The sequence below is a fragment of the Stomoxys calcitrans genome, chromosome 3 (assembly GCF_963082655.1).
Source record: "Stomoxys calcitrans chromosome 3, idStoCalc2.1, whole genome shotgun sequence".
Classification (NCBI taxonomy): Eukaryota; Metazoa; Arthropoda; class Insecta; order Diptera; family Muscidae; genus Stomoxys; species Stomoxys calcitrans.
The window spans coordinates 120,484,883-120,501,730 of record NC_081554.1 but is presented as its reverse complement, the minus strand read 5'-3'; the positions used below and the strand labels follow the sequence as shown (position 1 = coordinate 120,501,730).

The following is a 16,848-nucleotide window of genomic DNA, read 5'->3' as shown; positions in this document are numbered from 1 at the left end:
AAATTTTTTATTAATATATAGCAAATGCTCAGTTGTGGTTTAGAAGTTAAAAAATTTCGAATGGATTTATTCAAAAGTGAAAAATGTCTGATTTACTAAACTTAGCAGTGTTTGCTGATATCAGCAGACTAATTTTTCTGGGTGTAAGTTTTTATTGTAGTACACAAAATAGGGTTTAATGTCACTGGAGGCATGCTTTGGATCATTATTGTGCATAAAAAAATGGAGTGGGCATGTGATCCGCAAATGCTTTTATTGCATTTTCCAAATATTATCCAAAAAACAGGATAATATTTGCTGAAGCAGCAGAAAGTCTGCTGAAAATAGGACAGCACTAACTTGTTGTTAAAACAGCAAACATTTTTAGCTCTTTTTAAATTTTAAACATTTAAAAAAAGATCCACATTGTCCTACATTTTTCAAAAAATTTTATACTTCATCTTATCTTTCAATTTTACAAGCATGTAACGTAAAATTAGTCCAATTTTTTTACAATTTGCTAATTTTTGATCTATCATGTTTACGCTTTTTAACATAAAATAACTCCTCAAATTTGCAAATTTTTTATTAATATATAGCAAATGCCCAGTTGTGGTTTAGAAGTTAAAAAATTTCGAATGGATTTATTCAAAAGTGAAAAATGTCTGATTTACTAAACTTAGCAGTGTTTGCTGATATCAGCAGACTAATTTTTCTGGGTGTAAGTTTTTATTGTAGTACACAAAATAGGGTTTAATGTCACTGGAGGCATGCTTTGGATCATTATTGTGCATAAAAAAATGGAGTGGGCATGTGATCCGCAAATGCTTTTATTGCATTTTCCATTGCATCTCTAAAGAGCATTTTCCATTACATCTTCCATGAGTATTTTTACGTTTCGAAACTACACCATAATACGAAAAATCACCCAAATATAATATGTGGGCTCCATCTTGATTTATGGCCTATGAAGTGTACTGAGGCTCAAGTTTCTTGTTTGCAGGACGTCCTATGTTTTTTTTACCAATCCAAGCTCTTTGGTTATTTGGGCCATCTTTGCCTTTTTTTGGTCTAGTGGATCCATATTTAATGGAAGCCAAAATCTTGTTTATATTAAACATCGCTTAATACAAGCAAACGCAATGCTTATCGGACTTCAACAAAGCAACTCTACATCCAAAGGACAGTCATACTGCGGGAAACTAGCTATACGAGGTGATGGTTATGCAGGACTCTGCTAAGCTAACCTCAATGCTTAGGTATTTTTAAATCTTAAAAAAGCATTCAGTGCTCACCGTCACTTAATAAAATGAATGAATTGAAAAAAAGTTTTGGATGTTTTTTTTAAGCTCACAAAAATTGTTGTGGATATTGAAAATCATGCTATATTTCTTTTACAAACTCCTTATTCATCGTTTAAATTAAGCGTACAATTTTTTATTATTACACCGCATTTCCCAACTCGTTATCTAAATGGATAATTATAGTATGTATGATGATTGTGTAATTCATTTGACAATACAAAGAAGGTACTAAGTTTGTAGATAATTATTAATTAATAATAACACATCTATTTGTGAATACTTTAACAATATCTCATGTATAGAAAATGGGTATCAAATCAAAGGTTTTTGGGAGTTGACTATGAATCTGGTATACATATTTGGTATAGAGTCTGGGACCGGCCCACCCTCTAAATACCCTTCAATAAGACGTGTAGTTCGATAAAAAAAACACCAAACTGTCATAAAGGACGACTGAGAATATATTGTACTCATACAAAAGGATGTGTCAGAAGGCAGCCCCCTCCCTCTATCTTACCCAAAAATAAGTAAAAGCGTGCTAAGTTCGGCCGGGCCGAAAGGAAAGGAAAGTATAAAAGAAAATAATTGCTATGCTATTTGAACTATACCGAATTATGGTTCGATTCGGACCATAATGGAATGAATGTTGGAGAACATAGTAGAAGTCACTGTATAAAATTTGAACCAAATCGAATAAGAATTGCGCCCTTTGGGGGCTCAAAAAGTAAAATAGGGAGATCGTTTTATGGGGGAGCTGTATAAGGCGATAGACCGATTCAGGTCATGTTGAAGGTCACGGGAGAAGCCGTTGTGCAAAATTTCACCCAAATCAGATAATAACTGCGCCCTATAGAGGCTCAAGAAGTCAAGATCTCAGATCGCTTTATATGGGCGCTATATCAGGTTATGGACCAATTTAAACCTTACTTTGCACAGTTGTTGAAAGTCATAACGAAACGCGTCATGCAAAATTCGAACGAAATCGGATGGAAATTGCGCTCTCTAAAAGCTCAAGAAGTTAAGCCCCCAGATCGGTTTATATGACAGCTATATCAGGTTATGCACCGATTTCACCCATACTTGGCACAAAATTAAATTAAAAATAATATATGAAGGCCGATCAGGATAGAATAGGGCAGCAATAAAAGGTCTTTGGTAGTAGAGTACACTATTTACCCTCAAATTGGAATAGACACAGGAGGACCTGTGGATCTTTAAAAATGTGGTATCCCTAGTGGTAGCTTTACAATACGATTTTGAATGTAGATAACCAAAACAAAAAAAATTAATTAGTGTGGATCTGAACGAGATTCGTTGCCCTGAATATCTTGGCCAAACAAAATCGTACTCTAGCACGATGCTGATATTATTTTAAGTCCGCCTACTAAACTCCGTTCAAAACGGCCAGGTTTGACTACTATGGCAATAAATTTGATAGTTGAAAAGTATTTGATAGTAGAAAACGAATTTGATATCTAATTTTGAGGCCAAGTGTTTGGGGGTCGTCTCACCCCATAAACTCCCCCTAAACCAATGGCAATTGGGGGTCAAATAAAAGAAATTTTGGAGTAGAGCACGATGCTGATATTTTTTCAGGGCTAAGTGCGTGGGTGGCCGCCGCACCCTACATACCCCTCAAACTGGACATATTTGTGGATTATGGCAAAAATGGGCTCTAATCTGGTATCTGTTTTATGGCCAAATGTTTCAAGGACTTCTCGCCTCATAAACTCCCCCTAAACCATGCATATATACCGACTATTGCAATATGTAGGTTAAATGTGGTCTTGGGAGTAGAGTATGAATCTGATATCCACTTTCGGGGTAAAGTTTTCAAAAACATCACATCTCGGAGATCGGTGGGGCGATTTACGCCAAATTCAGTTTGTTTATAAAAACTCAAAAACAGAAATTCTGTATCTTTATTTAGGGTGGAATATCTAGGAAGGCCGCGTCACCTCCAAAACCTGCCAAATGGAAATATAAACCAATAATGACAATATGGGGCTCAAATGAAAGGTATTTGAGACTAGATCGCAAATCTGATATATGGATACCGGTATCCATTATTTACCGACCACAGCAATATAAGGCTCAAATGAAAAGTATTTGGGAGTAGAGCACGAACATGATATCCACATTGGGGTGAAATATCTGAAAGGTCGTCCAAGCACCCCAAAACAGGACTTATTTCCTACTCGTGTCAGTATAGGGCTCAGATAAAATAAGAGAGTGAAAGAAGGGGCAGCGTATTTTATAAATGGAATTTTTGACTATTACCATTCATGTCCAGAAATAATATTAGGACTGCTTTTTTTCTTATTGAGATTTCATTGCAGGACATTGTCCGGCTTTAGACCATTGTTTAATGCTTTCTATTCAAAGAATAGTATAGAAAACAAACATTTAAAAAGTCTGCAAAAAGTGTGTTGTTGCTAGAAGCATTTGAATGGTTTCCTTTATCGCGATTTCATTTTCAACCAAGGAAAATCATCAGAAGGAGATGTCAAATGGATCGTGGTGCTTTACAACCATTCCAACTTGAGTAAGTTGTAAAGCACATATCTGAATTTGAACAGAAACAGAATAGAACAGAATAGAAAGCATTAAACAATGGTCTAAAGCCGGACAATATCCTGCAATGGAATCTCAATGTGAGCTTAAGACCAAAAAAGAAAGCGCAAATAGACTTTGATTTTTTCTTAAATATATTTTAAATTAAATTCGAATCCTTGTTTATATCAAACAAATTTACCAGCTAGTACTACTTCTGCTAAAAAATATGGAAGTCTGTCACACAACTACAAAAATTACTGTTAATTAGATTGTTAAGGCATTGCCGAGGCAGAACAAAAAAAAAGAAATGTTGATACATCTTACAGCAAAACAAAAAAAAAAACTTAGAAACAAATCAGCAAAAGCAATTGCAAAATGGCATTCATAAAATGTAATGTCTTTCTACCACGGCAAGCCTAAGAGTCCAAAGGCCATCTTCTCATTTGCGGCAATTGAAATTACCGACTTGATTTATTGCCGCCACGATATGGGGTAAATAGAGATCAAGGTACAATCCGTCATTGAAGTAATCTACAATCAATGTGCATTGGTGAACTCCCGCCTTCCCCAGCAGCTGATTAATCTCTTGACGAAACCGAATGCAAAACTACTAATAAAGTGATTCGAAACAATCTTAGCAGATGCTTTGTTTGTAGAACGACGAAAGCAATAAAATGTTATGCATGTAAATATGAAGTGCTAATTAAAAGCCAAATATTTGCAATAATTTTTTTGTAAGGCAATAATTAATACATGTACAGCACTTAGGAAAATTGATGTGCTATAACGAAAGTAAAAGTCTTAAAATTAAAAGGAACATTCTGCAAATCCCTATAATATTTACCTATTTAGTGATAAGAATTTAAAATGAATGAATATGAAACAATACCTTGTACTCAATTGGGTATAGGGCAACAGTTTAAAATTAATATTCCATTGCTTAATTTTATCTTTTAAAATGAAATGCGTTTCTAACCATCCTAACCATCCCAAAGCGCTAATTTCATCCACCCTAAGATCACTTATAATCTGCTATAAACCACACATTGATATAGATTTCTATGGCCGCTTTATACTCACCACCGCAGGATGGGGGTATACTAGCTAATCATTCCGCTTGAAACACCTCGAAATATTGATCTGCGACCCCATAAAGTATATATATTCTCGATCGTCTGAACACGTTGATTCGATCTAGCCATGTCCGTCCGACCATCCGACAGTCCGTCGAAATCACGGTAGCGGTCGAACGCATAAATTTTGCACATATACATTTTATTGATGTAGGTCATTGAATATTGCAAATGGGCCATAACTGTTCAGATTTGGATATAGCTCCCATATAAACCGATCTCCCGATTTGACATATTTAGACCCTAGAAGCTGCACTTGTTATCCGATAGGGCTGAAATTTTGCACGTAGTGTTACAACGTCCAATAACCGTTCAAAGTACGGTTGAAATCGGTCTATAGCCTGATGTAGCTCCCATATAAACCGATCTCTTCATTATCCTTGTTCGGTTCCTAGATGCTTTCATGGTTACCAGGTTTGACAAAAATTTGATACGTAGAGTAAAATTAATTTTATTTTGTACCAGTTTTACGCAGAATCAATGGTGATGGGTTTCTAAGATTCGGCCCGGCGAAATTTAGCACGTACAAATTGGCTGTAAGTGGAGTATAGGTTTTAGGAATGCTCCCGAATTGATTGAAAAAGAACAGATGAAATAAAATGCAACAGGCCAAGCAAGAAGCAAGTTCTACGCACCTTCTTAGGTAGATTGTAGCAGATAAATTTTTTGATCGTCATTATTTGTTAATTTTAGTACTAATTTACATGTTTAACGCATTTGATTTAATTATTTTTCATAAATGTAGCGTGTACTCTCACGCTCAATTGTCATTGTAACACTCAAAATACTCAAAAATGTTTTGAACTCAATTGAAACGGTTTAAATATAAGAACCAAATTATCATTTGTGCCATTCGAGAAGGCACAGCAAATGCAAATTTGCTCATGAACATTCAAATCTGGACCCGGGGCAAGCTTATCATATATCACTGAGTGCTGTCCTTTTCAGATTTTAAGCTCAATGGCAAGGGGCCTCCTTCTGATAGCCGAGTCCGAACGGCGTGCCACAGTGCGACACCTCTGTGAGAAGTTTGAACATTGCATAGTACCTCCCACATGTCGCCAGCATTAGGAGGGTATAACCACCGCTGAAATTTTTTCTGATGTTCTCGCACCCAGGCGTTCAGCGTCATAGGCATGCCATTCGAAAAAAAACTGCCTTTGAATAAAGAGCTTAGCGAAAACTAAGCCAACTTGTCTTTTTTTCCTCCTTGGATAAAATTTAATTCTATTTTGGTATTATACAGCCTAAATGTTATTCGACTGGTTTGGGATCTACTTTATTGAGATCTAATTACAAAATAAACATTGATCGTTATGCTATGTTGAGGTACACACTAATCAAACATATTCAACTAAAATATATATTTAAAACACACCTGTGAACGAGTAATCCAACTTCCAATAAGGAAATATTACTGCCTCTACAAGACGTTGCACTAGTGATTTAATAATAGTCTTGGGTAAAATCGGTTATCGATCCCTTTCAGTTCGTTTCGATAGAGGAACTAGTTGCAATTTATCGTTCCATCAATCCCATGGGATCCGGTTGTACGTACCGAACTAACCCTTCATCAGCAAAAGCTGCCGCCACAGTATACAACACATTGCTACAATAACAACATATAGGGTGATTTTTTTTTGCTATTATCTTTTTGGCAACACTGGTTTAAACAGCTCATGCACGTTTCGAGTTTTGGTTCACTGTTAAACATCTTCAGTATGGTCTATAATTTTACCATGAATCGTCTTACAAACGAACAACACTTGCAAAGTATAGAATTTTATTATCAAAATGCTTGCTCTGTTAAGAAAGTTTATAGCGCGTATCTTCCATTCCATCAACGATGCCCATTTTTGGCTCAATGGGTACGTTAATAAGCAGAATTGTGGCATTTGGAGTGAAGATCAGCCAGAAGCATTGCAAGAGCTACCAATAAATTCGGAAAAAGTCACAGTTTAGTGCGTTTTATGATCTGGTGGCGTTATTGGGCCATACTTCTTCAAAGATGATGCGAATCGTAACCAACTTTTTTTGCCGAAATGCAAGATCTTGACTTGCTTGGCATGTGGTTTCAACAAGACGGTGCCACATGCCACACAGCACGCGTAACAATGGACTTATAGAGAGGCGAGTTCGATGAACATTTTGTTTCACATTCGGGACTGGTCAATTGGCCGCCTAGATCGTGCGGTTTAACGCCTTTAAACTATTTTTTGTGGGGCTATGTTTAAGCTCATGTCTATACAGACAAGCCCCCTTCAATTGACGCATTGGAAGACATTTATTCATTTATTCGTGAGATACCGGCCGAAATGTTGGAAAGAGTATGACGAAATTGGAAGGATGAACCATTTGCGGCGCAGTCACGGTCAACATTTGCATGAAATTATGTTCAAACATTAAATTATAAGGACCGAACTATCGATTCAAATAAAGATTTCATGCATTTTCTAAATTTTATTTGTTTTCTTTTTAACTTTCCTATAGCTCTTAAAAATCGCCTTTTGTTCCATTATTTCTTATGCCAAAGCAAGAAAATTTTAAACAACACAAACACAATTGACGGAGAGTAAGAAACTTCCTCCACCTTGCAAGAAATTTGTTTATTATAGGTAAAAATTGGATTGTTAGAAGAATGGGTGTGAAATATGGACAAGTAAAAGTGTGTTAAGTTCAGCCGAGCCGATGATTACCTACCTTCCACCATGTATCGAATTGGTCAAGTTCTTTGCTTGGTATCTCTTTATATGTATACAAAGTATGGTGGATAAAAATGTCCATGCTATTGGAGCTATCAGGTTATAGACCGATTTTGATCATACATGGTTTGGATGTTGGAGGCCTTAGTAGAAGTCGTTGTGCAAATTTCAGCCGAATCTGATACACAACCATAAAGTTGTGTAGTTCCGGATGAAACTAGTTAATTGAAATTTATTCAAGTAAGGAACTGCTGGAATAGTTATATCTCTTTCTTTCTTACAGCTCCATAGTTTCTTTTTATTGCATGTACACTTTAACTCCCTTTTGTTAATTTGTAGACCTGCTGATTGACAGCCATAGTTTTCATACAACAACTCAAAAAAAGCGTCAACTTTTTCAATAGGCAACAATTGTTTTCGTTGTTAATTAGGTGAACTGAAAAAAAATTACTTGTGGCAACCACATTAAATGAATGTGGTACCACAATTAAAGAAATGTGGTGGCATCCCATTACTAGTACAGTCTGAACGTTTGTATCTGTATGTACAAATAAAACCACTCATTTAAGGTTCAAAACAAAATGTTTTTTTTTTGTTTTGGTTTGGTCTGAATCGGTCTATGGCCTGATACGGCTCTCCTATAAACCGATCTCCCTATATTACTCCTTGAGCCCTTTAAGGGCGCAATTCGTATCGATGTGTGGTCTCCAACATTTAATTAAATTATGATCCGAATCGGACCATAACTTGATATACAATACCTCCAACAGCATAGCAACTCGTTTTTGTTATCCTTTGTTTGCCTAAAAAGAGATACCGTGAAAAGAACTCAACAAATGCGATCCATGGTGGAGGGTGTACACGCTTTTACTTGTGTTTAATAAAAACTATAGTTAACTTGAATATCAAAAGAGCTATCGATATTTTAAGTGGCGAAACAGCTGAAAGAGTGAGTAAAACTGATGGAATGAAGTTAAAAGGGAAAAGGAATTATGGAATCATAAGAGTGAAAGGGATGGAACTAGTTCATTGGAACTGGTTCGCTTCGGAACGAAACAAGAATATTTAATAAAGGTTCACAGAATGTTAGAACGCACAGATTTACAGGAAGAAGAAATTTGGTCATGGGCGTCCTTTACCAAAAAGGACAACATCTGGGAGATTAATTAATTATTACTCGAACAATCTAAGAGGGATACAAATTAATGCAAATGAAAGGCGTTGGGCGCCATAGGCGGACCTGCTAACCTATGCGCCACGGTGGCCCCCTATATATAAAAATTAATTTATGCTTTTGGTCCGTATAAACTCGAAAAGGACGAACTGATTTGCTTGAAATCTATACCTTTTGTGTAGGTCGGTTCGGAAGGAGCAATAGGCTGTATAATTTATTGATATCGGAAACAGGGCGGACCTTCCTCCTTATCCAACAGCACCGCCAAAAAACAAAAGTGGACCGATCTAGACAATATGGGTCACAAATGAAAGATATTTGGGAGTAGAGTACGAAACAAAGGCCTGCACAATACCATTCATTGGTTACCGTTTTCGCCGAACTTGTGAACGCTGAACCCACATGACGTTTAATTTCAAGGCGACTGAAGATAGAATAAAACGAACAATCCCGGACACACAAATGATAGTTGGCAATTATATATGATACAAAGTGAATATATATGATACATAGAAGGCGTAACGGGCCGGACTTTTCTAGTGGAATCTATTTAAATGATTTTCCCAATAACAATATAAAGGACCCCTCAGATTTCATAAAGAAAAAAGGACAAACATTAAAAAAATCAACATCAAAATGTTCAAAAGAAACACAACGAATTTGAAAGAAAGTAAGAAAGGGCAATACCTGAAAAAATGTTATGCTATTTTTTATGTTTGCCTGTTACTTATTTTGATAGCTTTAGGCATATTTTTTAGAAATTTTGTGGAAAGAGATGATTTTAATTTGTAGAATATTACTTACTGTAAGTAATACATTCAGTGGTGATTATAAACATCCACTGAGACACACATTTACTTTTTTTATTTTTTCATCTAACAACTCCTTCATAATTAAGCAGCAGTCATTTTCAGCAAAGAACAGATTTGCAGTAGTTAGCATGCTGTTCTAAAATTGTAGAACTACTGCTGTAATAGCAGAACTACTGCTACCATAGAAGCAAAATGAACCACTAATTTTCAGCAGACAGTGTTAGCTATTTTCAGCAAAATTTTTTCTATGAGTGTAGTAGACCAAAAAAAAGGGTTGGCACAGCCAGCTTTATGGAAGTTTTTCAATAATTTATTGGCCAGTAGCCAAATGCAGATGTGTGTCTCAGGGGCTGTTTACATTCCATTCGGTTTTTTTTCCATTTAATAACGATATAAGCAGAGCAATATAATTGGCGATGGACATTTCGATACCTTCATTCCAATGGCAGCACAAGGATCTGCTGATCAGGTAATTTTCTTTTAGTAATATTCCTCAAGATAAAATCTTTTCTTCCAACATAGTTTGTCGTGGTCATTATAAATTGCAAATTTTGCCCATAAACATTCCACATGGTCATTAAATTGTGGAAAAAATGAGCTAAGTAATCACATGACAGGCCGTAAAATGCAAACAAAAATAATAGCATTTAATGAAAATAGAAAAAATCGTATAAGCAGACTTTTTTCCAATATTTCAGCACATTTTTGTATTTAAACATCAGTTTTTTATAAGTTGAAATAGCAGTACGAAAAGTTTGCTAGAACAGCAGCACTATGTTTGCTGAAACAGCAGTATTATCTGCTTCCTCTTTTTCAGCAAACAAAACTGTTATTTTAGCAAACATTTTGCTGTTTTGAATAACAAAAACTACAAAAATTCAGTGAATTTTTCTGTAAAAAAGTTTAATAACAAGTATGTTAGGGACGAAACTTCAAAAATTAAAAAAAAAAAACAAGTAAAAAGCCGTTAAGTTCGACCGGACCAAACTTTGGATACCATTACCTCCGGTATATATGTAAACCTCCTTTTGTCATAATTCGATGAAAAATACATTATTTATTCACCCACACCAGCAATGTCGAAATATGGTCCGATTTGGACCAAATTCGGTACGGACTGTTCAATTTTGGTTCAATATTGGTCTTTTTTGGCAGCTATATACAAATATATATATCGATTTTAACCATATAGGACACCGATGTCTAATAGTCTAACACAACTCACTGTCCTAAATTTCATCGAAATCGGACAATAAATGCGCCTCCTTTGGCAGCTATATTCAAATCTGGTCAAAATTGAAGAAGAATATCGAGTGACCTAACCCAACTCACTGTTTCAAATTTCATCAAAATCGGGTAATAAATGTGGCTTTTATGGACCTATGACTTTAAATCGGCAGATCGGTCTATATCAAGATATTGTCCGATGTAGACCATCTTGGAAGGCCATCGTAGCGCAGAGGTTAGCATGTCCGCCTATGACGCTGAACGCCTGGGTTTGAATCCTAGCAAAACCATCAGAAAAAATTCTCAGCGGTGGTTTTCAACTCCAAATGCTGGCAACATTTGTGAGGTAATTTGCCATGTAAAACCTTTCTCCAAAGAGGTGTCGCACTGCGACACGCCGTTCGGACTCGGCAATAAAAAGGAGGCCCCTTGTCATTGAGCTTAAACTTGAATTGGACTGCACTCATTGATATGTGAGAAATTTGCCCTTGTTCCTAAGTGGAATATTCATGGGAAAAATTTACATTTGCAGATCATCTACGAGCTTAAGCTACCTATGAACCAAGAAGAACCCTGTACGAAGTTTCAGCTCAACACCTCTACTGTAGCGTGATTTCAACAGACAGACGGACGGACACGGCTAGATCGTTTTAGCTCTTTATGACGATATATATACACTGGTATTCACAAAAGCTAATGTTGATGTGAAATAAGTTTATTTGACAGATTTTCTTCATAGAACTGTGAAAAAACCTATTTCAAATCTACAATAAGTATACATTTTGGCTAAATAATCGTCATGGTGACGTCACGTCTGTACCCTAGAGATGAAACATATAGGCTAGGTTTAAAAGTGGGTGCGGATGTTAATCGGCCCCATGTCACTATGGACATACACCTGACCCAGTAATCGGCTCGCTGTGTGCTCTAAATACTAAAAAAAGTGTAACCTCGAAAAAAAATTTAAGTCAGGAATTCCGTGCTACTTGGCCACGCCCCTTAGTTATTTCATGTCTGGTATTGTGTGCCCTAAGTGCCGGTATCTGTTAGACGCGAAAGTCGGGCAATGACATAGGAAATTCTCTAACGTCACATCATCTTCCCCGCATGCCCAACACATGCCATCACTTGCCGCACCGATTTTACATAAGTGAGCTCGTAGTCCTATGTGTCGCGTTATGATACCAATAGCTATACTGGGCTTCTTTTTACTTCCTTTCAGTAATAGCCTCGTCTTCTCACGATCTAGATCCCCCCATAGGATTTTCGCCGTCCTACCGACCGTTTCGCTGTTCCAGAGGGTTGCATGCGCATGCGTCGCCCACTCTCTTAACTCGGACAGCGCAGACCCGAAAGGCTTTGAGTTAACCAAGTTTATTGACGGTAGTCTTCTGGCCCTTACTGCCATGCAGCATAGAATTGACATATACAATACACATTATTGCCATCGTAAATTTGGTATGCTCACGAAACTGCTTAAATGTAATAGGTAAACTTGGCTGCTCAGATCAGCCCGACTTTAGTGTTGTCCTATTAATCCATTCATTTGTTACAGATACTGCCCAAGTTTGAGGGGTCCAAAAATTTCAAGACTTTTACAAGTTCTTACCGACTTAAAATTTGTTTTTCTTGTATAATCTACTCGCCAATGCCGTTTATTTGATAACCATATTAGAAAGGTTTGGACAATTTTCTTTTAAATACCGGACTAGGGATTCATGTTCCCGCACTATAGGTTCATGTTCTAAGCTTCATTGGAATCTGGACTACACCCTATCTCTTTGACAAAAAAAGAGCATGCTAATCTATCAAGTCAGTACATGTTCCCATATTTGGTACTCTTGATACTTAGCAAAATTCTACTCCAAATTTAATGCATTTTATATTTATTATTATTATTATACCTCGTAATTGATAAATCAATTGCGAAATAATCGATTAGAGTTATTCGATTTATATCTTATTTCAAACTGTCGCATCTAGAACACATGTTATTAGAATAAGAACTAATAAAGTTTAAAACCTAATCTTTACATACCCCTTTTGCTAACTCGTCATGCATGCTACATATTCTCCGCTACTTTGTATTACACGCAAATTGCCTTCTAAATGTATGTCTCAGGTGAAAGATCTATACAAACTTGCTACTATAATTATCTTCCATGTTTTTAAGTTAACAAATTGATAGACACATATCTGACTAGAGAACGATTAATCATGATAGTCATAAAAAAATCATTATCATTATCAAAGTATAAATACTTTTAAACTACCTCAAAGTCCTGTTATCGTACAAATATGACTAACATATAGTTTATGCCAGCTTAAAAATGAAATTTGAAACTGCTATCATAAATTGAATGGGTAGATGATATGGCACTTAGTGATAAGTACAGGTATTTTTGCTTAACATTTGCCCAATACCGATCATGGCAACGTTCGAGTATACACACAGAGAAAACTTAATACCAAACGAAAAGTTAATGTTGCCCAAAGGCATCTGCCTATTTCTGACCAATTGGTATTATTCTTCAATTGGTATTATATCCGCATAGCATGAAAATATATTTAGTTACATTTATACTATATATAGTTATTTTGTATACTTAAATCCATTCCAGTTTGAGGTAAAAGTTAATATACTTCAAACCGGAATGGGTTCAATGTCCCTCAATGTTTGACTTTTCCATTACAGACAAAATTATGTCATAGAGCCATTAAGAATCACTTTCGATTCCCATTGTATTATAAACTAGGCGAATCGGGCCCACTCCGCAAAGTCTTCCTTCTTTCTCTAATAGCTTTTATTAGAGTGCTTAATTGCCATGGTCGGGAAATATGTATAGTTTGGTGATATTTTTGGGTTGGGACTCCCCTTCAGACATTTCATCCCGAATGCGGCTATCAAATTTGTGAACTACTCCCAAAAGGCTTTCATTTGACCTCCATATTGTCATGGTCGGTAAATATATCCCATTTTGGGGTTCTTAGGGGGTGGGGTTGCTGTTCAAATACTTGGCTATGGAAATAGATGTCAGTTACGTGCTGTACCGTGAGTCTCCTTTTATTTGAGCATCATATTGACGTAGTCAGTAAATAAGATCAGTTGGGGGTTGTTTCTGGGATGGAGGGCCCACAGTGGCTTTTTTCGTTGCAAATTTAATAACACTTGAACTTGCGTTAGGATTTTAACAATTTTAAATTTGCCTGAGAGAAGATATATTAAGACATCAAATGGTATGTTGTTTATGTATATTTGAGTTCAATGTTCACAAACAACATACCATTTAAAGTCTTACGATGTATCTTACCTTAAGAATTAATAAAACAACTCAAGTTTTTTTTCTGCATAAAAATAGCATATTTTATTTGCTTAAATTTTTTTATTTACTTACATATCTAATTTTTATACCCCCCAACATACGACTGCTGTAATCCTTATTTTTGGATTCTTGTACCTCCTCTGATAGTTCCCCTATCGCAAATATTGAAATTTGATTATTTCTATTCCATGGGCAGAAATCTAATGTAGAGTGGGTTTCAGTTTCTTCTCTGGATAAAGTTCTTAGAAAATTTTCTTTGTCTTCAATGAGTAATCGTTAAATTTGTCTCCATCAAAAGGTTCCTAACAATTCAAAATGTTGAGAATAACAGAAAATCGTCTAATGATGTTTACATCGACACCAGAAACTTCCACAACAGTTTCGACATTGTAAAAAGATGTTCGTGACATATTGCCATCGTTGGTGTTGCAATTTTCTTGCTTTGGGCAATCTGGTTTAAGTCCCAGTTTTTGAACAAAATTGTTTTAAATAATGTTTTTATGTGTTTTTTTATTTCCTTAGTAGAACGTGATATATAATTTTCTCCTTTCCGTAGAAGTGTGTATGACGGCTTCAAAATGAATTCCATAAATATTATTCTTGGAGAATGGAGAAAGTCCATGTCCATGTTCTCTTGCAAATTGGGCATTTAAGCTTGACGCAGTGTTTATTACTTCATTCAAGGCATTTCCTACAGTCATTGTAAAGAAGAACGTGTAAAGAATGGTAACTTTCTCATTCCATAATGTATGGTTTATTTCTATTGATTTGACAAGGGACCAAATCTACAATAAATTCTATAAACTATAGACCTGGTTATACTCTCATTAACATACCGTAAATATAGGAAAACAAATGATTACCGAACGCCAGTCGAACGTAACCGGAAAGTAGAACTCAGTAAAAACAAAATTTAACGTTCCGTTTTCGTCTCAGATGACAAATTTTAAAGTTTGAATAAATTTCAAAACCAAAAATTTATAAAACAGCTTTTCTCCTATGTTATGATTTCTCTGTGGAATTTATCACAATTTATTGTTAATAGTTTAGGTTTAGGTGGAAAGGATTGCTCATCATGAGAAGGTGAGTTCACTCGGTGGCCAGCCTGACCTGTGGTGATAAGAAAATGAAAAAATTTAAAATATGTGATAAAAAGAAATTACAAGAGAGTAGGGGGTAAGCGCCAATACAGCACCGTCGTATGCGCTAATTCATGTTAGCACTATGTCGTGAAACTGTAATCTATTCAGGGATTCCATACACTCCGTCAAGAACTTCGACCTCACTGTCCTAGAAGCCACGGTCTTGAGGCCTGTAAATCCCTTCCTAAAATTTCCTTTACGGATAACGTTATGGCACAGAGTTATGCCCGAAAAAAATACGCTCATCCGGAAGTCTCACCGAAGCACCGATATTTTGTGAGTCGGAGTATGGGCCCAATCCAGTTCCTGTCTCCATCATAGAGCTATCTATAAAGACCGAGGTATCATTCTCTTCAAACACAGAATCCCGAGAACACCCCACCCTTGACGCGTTCCCCTTATCACTCACCTTCTGACTACATTATCTCCGATGTTCGCTTTGATAGCCCTGTCACGTAGCATACATTCACACAAGGAGAAACTAAGTTGGACCCCGTGCGGTTCAGGACGGAAACTGTCGTCCTGACCTCTCAATATTCAGGAAAGCCGCCATCGTGTACTCCTTCAGCAGGAGAGACGTCTCGATTTGTCGCACCACTTCATGGAGGGGCGTTTACTCCGACCTACCCTTAAAGTATACCTGAAGTTTTACGACGTCAGACCCTCCCTCACCATCAATTATTGTTTGTTAACAAAATTATTTCGATTTTAATGTCAAATGCTACGTTTTATAATGAGCATAATTGCCACTTTACATTTACGATATATTTATTCTACATTTACGAGAGCATAACCAGGCCGTATTACAGATTGTATCACTTGGAACGATTCCTTTGAATATTTAAACATTATAGGGCGACAAAAGTGAACTGAAGATGGTCGAGGATTTTTTCAATACTACTCCAAGTTTTCACTTCTCACTCTTAAAGGTACCACTGAAGCCATACATATATTTGCACACTGGTATTTAAATCATAACTATATATTTTCTATTTATAAGCATTGTAACCTGATGAACCATCGCATCCACATTTGCTCAATAAATGTTAGATTACCCTAAAGCAGTCTTTTCTGGCCTGTAGGCAAACTCTTTATTAGACTCTTTGTAGTATGATCCATGGTATTTCCAAGATATACCTCCACCGATACTTCAGTCACGTCTAAGTCAATTGGAATTGTTCCTTTCTTTGCAGAGGTAACTTTGTTCTATGGTGGCAATATGTTAATGTTATGTATGACACTTTAAGGAGTTTCTCACAATATTATATTTTCACTTGTGCTATGTCTGTACTGACTTGTTTTGCTTCAATGGGTTTGGATAATTTTATTTTTTGACAATCCAATTTAAATTTTATGGTGGCTTATACTATGTTCAGACCAAACCTGTTTTGAGCAAATGACTCGTTTTCCCTTTATAATGCTCTGGAAACGACTCGTTGTTCTTTTATTGGGTTGCCCAAAAAGTAATTGCGAATTTTTCATATAGTCGGCGTTGA

At 36.2% G+C, this 16,848-nt stretch overlaps 1 protein-coding gene and 1 long non-coding RNA gene across 3 annotated transcripts in view; one reads left to right on the top strand and one right to left on the bottom strand.

The window, feature by feature from the left end:
- LOC106086902 (ATP-binding cassette sub-family G member 4) overlaps nucleotides 1-16,848 on the top strand; it is a 96,414-nt gene that overhangs the window by 15,571 nt on the left and 63,995 nt on the right. The window lies entirely within an intron of this gene.
- On the bottom strand, nucleotides 14,928-16,303 carry LOC106088738 (uncharacterized). The gene is made up of 2 exons (XR_001221496.2): nucleotides 15,762-16,303; nucleotides 14,928-15,679 (listed from the first exon to the last, which is right to left on the bottom strand). It is a non-coding gene; the product is annotated as an uncharacterized LOC106088738 (long non-coding RNA).